The 10,604-nt window shown below is 38.3% G+C and overlaps 1 protein-coding gene across 1 annotated transcript in view; it reads left to right on the forward strand.

The window, feature by feature from the left end:
• The first annotated feature begins 350 nt into the window (after positions 1-350).
• LOC127876105 (uncharacterized) overlaps positions 351-10,604 on the forward strand; it is a 50,747-nt gene continuing 40,493 nt past the window's right edge. The window contains exon 1 of the mRNA XM_052421034.1: positions 351-511. The gene's annotated coding sequence lies outside the window, so the exon portion shown is untranslated. The remainder of the gene's footprint in view (positions 512-10,604) is intronic.

Here is a 10,604-nt window from a genome sequence, read left to right on the forward strand (position 1 = left end):
AGCGGATTTTTGTTAAGAAGAGACTTTCGTTAAACAGAAAATATCATAAAAGCGGAAAGTGTCGTCCCTGATTTGCATGTGCGACACGTAGGCTAATCTGGGACGACAGTTTACGTACATGCATTACCCCCCCCCCCCCTTTTTCACAGAGCACGGCCCAAGCACGAGATTCAAACAAACGTGTCGCTAACTTTTATCAAGTTACCTGTGTGCGATCCCCGCCTATCATTACAGTCCGGCATATGAAGTGGGGTCAACAAGATTGTCAGGTGTTTAATACGCGTTTCATCGAGTGGCTATTTAAGCTTTAAGCTTTTTACTTCCCTTGCTATGGGGGCGTTGTCTGGATGTGTTGCAATTGGTATGGTGTTGTTCCGGTTCACAAAACAAATTCACAGCATCGTGTCGGATTAAATTTGCGAACTTTTACGAACTTTTAATTCATTTGTGACATTTAGTCAGAGTGAGACATTGTAGGACTTAAATAATGAACTTGGAGGACGTTTAATAGGTAAGTGCATGGTCAACCATCTCCGTTTCTTTATGAAGTTTTTGTCTTCATTTATTTATTACAACTGCAAAGTAATTCTGATATTACCAGTCGAAACTGCTATGGTATGGATGCAAAAAGTATCAAAAATGTTGTTGCGACATTACTCTGGAATACACAAAATGAACATGTATGTTACATGACACATTTTGACTTATTGAGTAACTATTGTTACAATTTTCAGGGAGAAAGTTCATAACTTCAAAAGTCACAACACAGTATATCGACTCTACATTTTATTTACACACTAAGATTAGAAATATAAACACCCGTTAAATTTATGAATAACTCACTCCAACTTCTTGTATCATTAAATGTCTACGCTCAACTTCACTCTCCCCCAGATTCTCTCTGTTCCCAGCTTTTATTCAAATCTGCTTGTGTTATGGCAACTGTTTAAATATCTGACAAACAGACTCTGCCGAGCATCAGAACAGACCATACTTCGCCTATTTATAATATGAAACGATGACAACATAATATCCTGTTCTGATAATAGACGTCCACCTAGCCCCGATGGCAACAAAGAAAGCAGCCTTAGCGGATTTCTATACTAAAAATACAACACTATATAATATCTAGCGTGAACAATTAGTTATAATAATATTTTTTTAATGTTCTAATCGAAAAAATGATTCATCTATGTTTGCCTCAATCGGGTGTTTTATTGAGTTGATCTGTCCAAGATATAATTTTACAGCGTGTTGATTTAACCACTTTTAACTATTAAATTGAAACACTGCGTATTATGTCTTATTTTGCCGATGTCCGTTACTCGTTCGTGAGCGAACAATGCAACACGATCTATGATTTTGAAATCCGAAGTAAACCGGACTTGGCCGCATGTAGCCGTATAGTCCCGGATACATTTTAAGATGAATACCAATATAAGCCAACATCGAAATGTAACGCAGGCGTTAATTGCGGGTACAGTAGCTTTAACTCGCTCAAAACATCCAACCTAGCATGGTTTATTTTTAGCGCGTACGCTTTTGCTCTTTAAAGGGCCTTTTCACAAATTTGGGCATGTATTGAAGTTTGTCATTTAATGCTTTATATTGATAAATGTAAACATTGGACATTAAAAGCTCCAGTAAAAAAACACAAGAATACAATTAAAAAGAGAAAAAAAGTAACCCTCAACTGGGCTCGAACCACTGACCCCGGGAGTCCTGGAGTAAAAGTCTACCGCTTGGACCACTCGGCCATTTGTGCTCTTACAATGTATACTGTATTTTATACTTTATATAAGTAATCCTCGTAGTTTCACAAAATATAACAACAAGAACAGAAATCTCAAAATTATTCCATCGTTTCGCGTTGCAGCGCTTTATAATTTTCAGGTTTTTAAATCGTTAAAATATGCATATAATGGCTATATTAGAGCACGGTGAATGTTCAGTATTACTGTTTCCTCAAAAATATCATAACTACAACGAAACTTTGCGAATCTGAAACATTTTTTTGTCAATAAACCGAAACGTGAAAAGGACCCTTTTATTATTAAAATCATTTTTAAGTCAAATGAACTGTGTCACAGTAAAAGAGACATTAAGGCGATTGTGGCCAGTTTGGATCCAGATCAGCCTGCAGTTGCTTGAAAGCTGTTTGCTTAAAAGCGGTTCTCTGACAATAACAAATAGTTTAATTGGATACTGATTAGACTGCCCTTTCCCTGTGACCTGGCTCAAATAATAGTATTGTCATTAATCAAAAGATTTTATTTCGAACATTAATCAAGTGTTTTTTAGCTCCACTGGCCAGAGGCCAGCGGGGCTTATGTCATGGTCCTGTGTCCGTCGTGCGTGCGTCCGTGCGTTACCTTTTTTTTTTAAACATCTCCTTCTCCTAAACAACAAACCAATTCTGATAAAACTTCTCACAAATGTTCCTGGGGTGAACCTCTTTCAAATTTGTTCAAATTATGCCCCTGTGATCAAATTTGACCCCGCCCCGGGGGTCAATAAATTGAACATATGCTTATATAAAGCATAATATAATATATAATTATATTATTATTATTATAATTATATATTATAATATAACCCTGCCCCGGGGGTCACAAAAATGAACATACGCTCAAATATGGCATATTTTGTGCAAACTTTAAAAACCTTCTTGTCCATAACCGTATGGCATAGGGCTACCAAATTTGGTATATAGTGGCATCTAATAGTCCTCTTCCAAATTTGTTCAAATTATGCCCCTGGGGTCAAATTTGACCCTGCTCCGGGGGTTACAAAAATGAACATATGCTTATATTGGGCCTATTTTGTGCAATCAAATGATTTTATTTCGAACATTAATCAAGTGTTTTAGCTCCACTGGCCAGAGGCCAGTGGGGCTTATGTCATGGTCCTGTGTCCGTCGTGCGTGCGTCCGTGCGTTACCTTTTTTTTAAATATCTTCTTCTCCTAAACAATAATAGTCCTCTACCAAATTTGTTCAAATTATGCCCCTGGGGTCAAATTTGGCCCTGCCCCAGGGGTCACATAAATGAACATATGCTTATATAAAGCCTATTTTGTGCAAACTTTAAAAACCTTCTTGTACATAACCGTAGGGCCTAGGGCTACCAAATTCGGTATGTAGTGACATTTAAGAGTTCTCTCCTTAGTTTGTTCAAATTATGCCCCTGTGGTCAAATTTGACCCTGCCCCGGGGGTCACAAAAATGAACATACACTTAAATAAGGCCTATTTTGTGCAAACTTTAAAAACCGTCTTGTCCATAACCGTATGGCATAGGGCTACCAAATTTGGTATGTAGTGACATCAAATAGTCCTCTACCAAATTTGTTCAAATTATGCCCCTGTGATCGAATTTGACCCCGCCCCGGGGGTCACAAAAATGCACATTGCATTTATTAAGCCTATTTTGTGCAAACTTAAAAAACCTTCTTGTCCATAACCGTAGGGCCTAGGGCTACCAAATTCGGTACGTAGTGACATCTAATAGTTCTTTACTTAGTTTGTTCAAATTATGCCCCCTGGGGTCAAATTTGACCCTGCCCCGGGGGTCACAAAAATGAACATACGCTTAAATATGGCATTTTTTGTGCAAACTAAATTATGCCCCTGGGGCCAAATTTATATATAAAAATGCTCACCCTTCCAACTTTAAGCGTCCAGTGGGACGAGGGATAGAAAGAGAAAGTCACATGCTTGAGTACATTTCAACCCATGCGCATTGTACGCTTTTTATGCCCCCCTTCGAAGAAGAGGGGGTATATTGTTTTGCTCATGTCGGTATGTCCGTCCATCCGTATGCCGTATGTCCGTCCACCAGATGGTTTCCGGATGATAACTCAAGAACGCTTAGGCCTAGGATCATGAAACTTTATAGGTACATTGATCATTACTCGCAGATGACCCCTATTGATTTGAGGTTACTAGGTCAAAGCTCAAGGTCACGGTGACCCGAAATAGTAAAATGGTTTCCGGATGATAACTCAAGAACGCTTAGGCCTAGGATCATGAAACTTCATAGGTACATTGATCATGACTCGCAGATGACTCCTATTGATTTTCAGGTCACTAGGTTAAAGGTCAAGGTCACGGTGCCCCGAAATAGTAAAATGGTTTCCGGATGATAACTCAAGAACGCTTATGCCTAGGATCATGAAACTTCATAGGTACATTGATCATGACTCGCAGATGACCCCTATTGATTTTCAGGTTACTAGGTCAAAGGTCAAGGTCATGGTGAGTTGGTGACCCGAAATAGTAAAATGGTTTTCGGATGATAACTCAAGAACGCTTATGCCTAGGATCATGAAACTTCATAGGTACATTGATCATGAATTGCAGATGACCCCTATTGATTTTCTCGTTACTAGGTCAAAGGTCAAGGTCACGGTAACCCGAAATAGTAAAATGGTTTCCGGATGATAACTCAAAAACGCTTATGCCTAGGATCATGAAACTTCATAGGCACATTGATCATGACTCGCAGATGACCCCTATTGATTTTCAGGTCACTAGTTCGAAGGTCAAGGTCACGGTAACCCGAAATAGTAAAATGGTTTCCGGATGATAATTCAAGAACGCTTATGCCTAGGACCATAAAACTTTATAGGTACATTGATCATGACTCGCAGATGACCCCTTTTGATTTTCAGGTCACTAGGTCGAAGGTTAAGGTCACGGTGCCCCAAAATAGTAAAATGGTTTTCGGATGATAACTCAAGAATGCTTATGCCTAGGATCATGAAACTTCATAGGTACATTAGTCATGACTCGCAGATGACCCCTATTGATGTTCAGGTCACTAGGTCAAAGGTCAAGGTCACGGTGACTCAACTTAAAAAAAAAGGTTTTCGGATGATAATTCAAGAACGCTTACGCCTAGGATCATGAACCTTCATATGTACATTGATCATGACTCGCAGATGATCCCTATCGACTTTCAGGTCACTCGTTCAAAGGTCAAGGTCATGGTGACTTGACACAGTAAAATGGTTTCCGGATGATCACTCGAGAAAGCTTACGCATAGGATCATGAAACTTCATAGGTACATTGATCATGACTCGCAGATGACCCCTATTGATTTTCAGGTCACTATGTCAAAGGCCAAGGTCACAGTGCCAAAAACGTATTCACACAATGGCTGCCACTACAACTGACAGCCCATATGGGGGGCATGCATGTTTTACAAACAGCCCTTGTTTCACATAAAAAATGACCCTCTTGTTTCTGGTCCCTCGGGATCAATGACTCCAGCACTTTCTTGTTGAGAATTGAATACTGCTTAAGGCGATGCTAGGGGGCGTGAGAGATGTTGCATCTTCTATTATCTCTCATGAACAGACTCAATAATACCGAGTCAGCAATATTTTACTTAATTTTTGTTGGTTGCTCTGACGAGGGATCGAAAAAAAATTAATATTCCTAAAAGCCTAGTGGTAGAGTATCGTCTTTGATTGCAGGAGGATGTCCTGCGGGTTTGATCCCCAGAAGCGACATTGAAAACTAGCCAACTTTGTTATCTAAAAGGCTCCTAAACCTGATAAACTTAGATAATGTAAATGTTCTCTCACATGATGGTCATCAGTTATATTATATAAAAACTCACAGCAGTAGTAAACAATGGGACAATAATTAATGAACGCATCTTTCATTTGACTTTGACACTTTGAGTTTGACATGGCCTAGATTGAAATATGTGACTTGACTTTGGGTCAAGTTCCCCAGGGGAACTACGTCCCCGTACCCCCATTTTTTTCCGGACCAAAATTGTTTCGTTCCCATTTTTTATTCGTACCCAATTTTTATTTTGTTGCAAAATTTTTTTCGTACCCACTTTTTTTTCGTACCCAATTTTTTTCGTAACCAAATTGTTTTTGGCATAATTTATTTCGTTCCCAAAATTTGTGTACCAAAATTTTTTTTCGTACCCACATGCACAATTGTGATTATATAGATCAACTTAAATTGATGCTTGTATATATCCATCCTCTTCAAAAGCATCGTCACACCAGTACTGTCAGTACTTTGATTCCCCGGTAGGTGGGCATATATGCAGTTGCACTCTCTGTCCGTCTGTCCGTCTGTCCGTCGGGCATTCATTATTTTACGCAACGCTTTAAGATATTAAGTTAACTTTTAGTTTGTGAGTCCACCTACATGACCTACAGATGAATTGTAAAATTCGTTCCGATCCGTTGATTTTTGGCGAAGTTATGATACTAGGACTTAGAATATTCAATATTATAAATGTTTTCCGGAGGTTTTTTTACGCAACGCGTTCATATGTTGAGCGGATGATTGGTATGTGAGTCTGCCTACATGACCTGCAGATGAAGTGTGAAATTCGTTCTGGTCCATTGATTTTTGGCGAATTTATGGGCCGTGGACTTAGATATATTCAATATAATAGATTTTTTCCGGAGTTTTTTCGCGCAACGCTTTCAGATATTGAGCTAATTTTTGGTATTTGAGTCAACCTATATGAACTACAGATAAAGTGTGAAATTCGTTCCGACCCATTGATTTTTGGCGAAGTTATGAGCCTTCAACTTCTGCAACTTGTACGAATAAACGTGTATGTATCGGCTTTGTACTTTGAATAACTTACGGTTTTATTGTCAAAATGTCAACAGCTGAGTCTCATTCAAGTGTGCTACTAGTTCACAAATATGAGTCAAAATCCTCAAAGAAACGACGTCAATGTAAACTACATGTGTATTCGTTTCCAATAATAATCCAGATTTGAAACAAGGCCAAATGCGACAAAGAAACCACCAACCATGTGCATGCACTCTGTTGATCTACCATTACTGTCGTATATGAGTACTTGTGGAGACGATGAAGGCATTTTTAATTAACATAAGGACTGATCAGAATCACGCACAGTTTTTATCTCCAAACATGTTTTCACAAATACTTCTTCTTTGTGCGTTTTATTACTCGATGATGGGCCCCTGATAAGATTGTAAACTACGTTCGAAGTCATTCAAATGTGTGTGGATGTAATGCGGCTCAGAATGTCTGAGAAAACTTTATTCACAACTCCCGATACAATTTTATTGACAAACATTTTCAACAACAAAAAGAAATATTTTAACATACACGCGAAATATCTTTTGTTTTTGTTTTTATAGATATTTGTTGTTATTTAATAATGGAGAAGTCTACTGTTGAAATTTTTGCTTGTGTTGAAATTTATTTAGAGTGTGAAATTCGAAAATGTTAGTGTTTATTTATTGACTGAATGAAAACTTAAGTATGGATATTTTCTGACGTTTGAAAAACTCTATTAAATTTTGATCAATTTGAACAATATACGGATTTTCATCACAAAACGTACATATACTGACGTAAAAAAGTTTAGCTAAATGTGTTCACATGCATATAAATATTGACACATTAAAATTGTTTCCAATTTATTTTTTAATATTGAAAGATTAACCATTAAGCCACATTTCTGTATCAAAACAAATTCATTTCTTCAAGTTCATCTGGTCAAAAATGTTACGTGAATTTCGGCATATCATAATCCAATGTCTCCTACTGTCAATATCTGTTATGGCCTCCCGCTTTAGCCATGCATCTTCGTCTCATGCTGCCAATAAGGTCACGTATGACTCCTAGAGGGATCCTAGCCCACCCTCTCTGAAGGGCCCGCTCAAGGTCGTTTACGTTGTCGACGTACTCTTTGGCCTAACACGTCCCACATGTGTTCAATTGGAGAAAGGTCTGGAGATCTGGCAGGCCAATCCAGTGTTACAATATGGTTTTGTTGTAATACAGCCCGTGTATGACGTGCAGTGTGAGGACGGGCATTATCCTGTTGAAATATGCGGGCGTGTCCTTGGCGTATGAAAGGTACGACAACAGTTCTGATGATCTCGTCGCAATATCGAACAGATGTGAGTGTCCCGGGGACGTGAACAAGATCTGTTCTTGACTGGTGACTGATGCCACCCCACATCATAACACTGCCACCTCCGTATATGTCGTGTTCCTTAACGTTGGCGTCATGAAACCGTTCGCCACGACGCCGCCAAACCCTCACACTTCCATCGGCAAAATCAACAGTGAATCTCGATTCGTCCGTGAATAAAACATCGTTCTAGTCGGCACGTGTCCATCGCTGATGAAGTATCGTCCAGTTGAGCCTTTCCTGGCGGTGGCGTTGTGACAACGGCACCCCAACGTAGGGTCTGAAGGCACCTTATCCTGACGCTCGCAATCGGTTGCGCACAGTCCTATTGCAAACGAGCGTCCCTGTAGTGTTGCACAGCCTAGCGGCAATCTTACCACTTGTCAAAAATCGATGACGCCTCGATGACGTCACGATGTAATTGTTTTCACGTTGGGTGGTCTTTTTAGGCCTACCGGAGTGAGGTCGGTCTTTAGCGCTTCCAGTTTGCTGATACCGTGTCTTTAGGCGACTTACAGTACATCTATTGACACCAAAGTGATTGGCGACGTCATTTACGGGCATGCCAGCAACAAGCATTCCAAGCGCTTGTTGACGTCTTTTCAACGTCAGTCCTGGAACACGTCCCATTTGGAATATCGAATTTTTTATCCTGCTTTCTTTATGTCACTCCTCTACCAATCTACACATTCAAATCGTTTTTGTCTTTACAAAGAATAAATTGCTGTGCACGTGCACAACGTGGTTTTGTGTTTTTCCGACCGTATGCTTTCAAGGAACAGTATTACACACGAAAACATATTGAACCGATTTAAGGATCAACACCCCAACGAAATGCAAAGATAAACAAAGCCCAAGGTCATTTGATATTTCTTATACCGTAACATTAACCATGTAGCTGAACTTTTTTCCGTCAGTATATTTTGCTCTTAAAGGGACTTGTTCACACTTTGATAAATTGACAAAATTGGAAAAAATTGTTTCAGATTTGCAAATTTTCATTGTAGTTATGATATTTGCTTTAAAAAAAACAACAAATTGTTTCCATGCTCTAAAATTTCCATTAAATGCAACTTTTGACGATTTGAAAACCTGAAAATTATAAAGCGTCTCAGAATCAAATGGGTTATTTTTAGTCAGAAATTGTGAATGGGATCCCAACTAGTATACCAGAATGCAGCATGCGCATGCGCTTATCCGCTTTTGGTTTACAAACATTGCATCTCATTTCTGTGATCGAAAATATAAAAAAAAGAGAAACAAAAGCCGGCGCCAGCGACATCGCTCGAAATTATTCAATCTTGGCGACAAGACTGAGTGTTTGCAGAACCATAGGAGTATCGTTGGAAGAGACGAAGACAGGGTAATGGCTTAAACACACGAATTGTAAGTCATATTTTAGAAGTTACGTTTAGTTTTTGGCAAGTGTTGCCTGTTTACAAAGGAATTTTAGCAAAAGTTTTGATAGGTATTTAGTTTTATTGTATGGATATTTTACTCTGCAACGAAACCAGATACGCACTGATAACATAATTTGTTCATTGCGCGTTTTAAAATAAGGCTTTATGCCCCTATGCCAAGATGTTCGTATCAATTTAATGAATTCGTTATAACTTATAAGGAACACTCCAACACGAGTCAAATGAAACATGAAATTAATGATAAATGATGAATTATGAATGATGAATTTATTCGGTATATATAATATTATAAAATATACTGGTATGCAAATGTATATGTTATATTATGTAATCAATTATCATGATATGATAATATGATTATACAGTCTATTCCCTGATTTTAACATCAATTTTGTTGTTTCTTTAAATTGATATGTGATCTATTTTATATTCTAAAACAAACCTTCTTTTTAAGTTATTTAGGAAGACGTGCCGGCCAAACTGTTGCAAGTTTGACTGTTCAGCATAATGTTAGAACAACAAACTCTTCACCTATGCACGGTCATCAGCCCCCGCCAGGTCCTGGCCTGTCATTTGTGTCACAAGGAAGTACCACACCTGGTCATGTGTCAGGAATTGGAGAGATAACATCTTACTTACAGTATGCAAACAACCCTGTCTTAGCATATTTTAATTGATAAAATAATAAATTAATATTCAATAAGATTCTATGTGCTTCCTAAAGTTCCTTGGTAATATAATTGCTTTATCATTTTTTTTACCAGAAACTTTTTATGTTATGAAAACCAGAGGATATCCGATAACTGGTTTGTTTTCTGAACCGTTCAGATAACTTGCATGGTGATTGGTCATAAAATTATTTCAATGCCATTCTCCTCCAATCTCTAGTAGTACAGTAATTGTCAGTTAGTGACTCAAGTATGATAACTTCATCATATAAATAGGTTCATAAGTTAATACTGGTGAACCAAGTAGCCCAGAAAAGTATTGGTAGGTTCATAAGTTAATACTGGTGAATCAAGTAGCCCAGAAAAGTATTGGTGGATTCATAAGTTAATACTGGTGAATCAAGTAGCCCAGAAAAGTATTGGTAGGTTCATAAGTTAATACTGGTGAATCAAGTAGCCCAGAAAAGTATTGGTAGGTTCATAAGTTAATACTGGTGAATCAAGTAGCCCAGAAAAGTATTGGTAGGTTCATAAGTTAATACTGGTGAATCAAGTAGCCCAGAAAAGTATTGGTAGGTTCA

The sequence above is a fragment of the Dreissena polymorpha genome, chromosome 4 (assembly GCF_020536995.1).
Source record: "Dreissena polymorpha isolate Duluth1 chromosome 4, UMN_Dpol_1.0, whole genome shotgun sequence".
Taxonomy (NCBI): Eukaryota; Metazoa; Mollusca; class Bivalvia; order Myida; family Dreissenidae; genus Dreissena; species Dreissena polymorpha.